Source organism: Rhea americana, unplaced genomic scaffold (assembly GCF_003343005.1).
Source record: "Rhea americana isolate MKP2758 unplaced genomic scaffold, rheAme1 scaffold_24, whole genome shotgun sequence".
Lineage (NCBI taxonomy): Eukaryota > Metazoa > Chordata > Aves > Rheiformes > Rheidae > Rhea > Rhea americana.
Window position 1 is genome coordinate 6,682,944 of NW_028186357.1, and position 824 is coordinate 6,683,767.

The window sequence follows — 824 nt, forward strand, 5'->3', positions numbered from 1 at the left end:
CGGCCGGGCGGGCTGCTTCCCGCGGCCGCCGCCGGAGGAGGGCGAGGAGCCGAGTCCCATTCACAAGTCGACGCCGGGCAGGCGCGGCAGCATCTTCAGCCTATTACACTCCACGGGCAGCGGCTGCTGAATGAGGCTCCGAGCTAGCGGCAGGAATTAGAAAGAGGGAGGGAGGGGAAAAGGGGAGAGGAGAGGGGAGAGGGAGGGAGAGGTGGAGTGAAGCAAGATTAGAGGAAGGGAAAAGCTGGAGGCTGTTGCTTCTTCCCTATTTCTTCTCCCTTCCCCCCACCCCCAGGAGAAGCGCGAGCCCCCGGGAGCGGGGACTGGAGCCGGCTCTCCTGCCGGGCCCCCGCGTCCCGAGTGCCCTCTGACGAGGAGCCGGGGGAGAAGTTGGGTTCGGAAGGGCAAAGCGAGGATGGGTGAGGAGCCCGGGCACTTTCTGCCTCGGTGCAGCCCGCCCCCAGGGTGCCCTGCTGCCCCACGGCTTGGCCCTGCGCCCCACGCACCCGCCGACGCCGCAACGGGGGGACGGGGACGCCCACGCTGCGGGCCGCTGCGCCGGGAGGGAGCCCCGCCGGCACTCCCCTGCGAGCAGCCCGCCACCACCCTGCTTGCTGGCGCAGGGCCGCAGCCCCGCGGGTGCGCCGAGCCCCCSGCACGGCCGCGGCAGCCGGGGCTCTCCTGCCTGGGGGGCTCCCCCGCCGCCGCCTCGCGGCCCGGGCACGGCAACCGCCCGAGTGGGACGAGCAGCAGGAGCGCTCCGTGCTGAGTCCAGTCGTGTTTCCTGTCATAATTAAAACATTTCTCCAGGAAAAAAAAAGTTT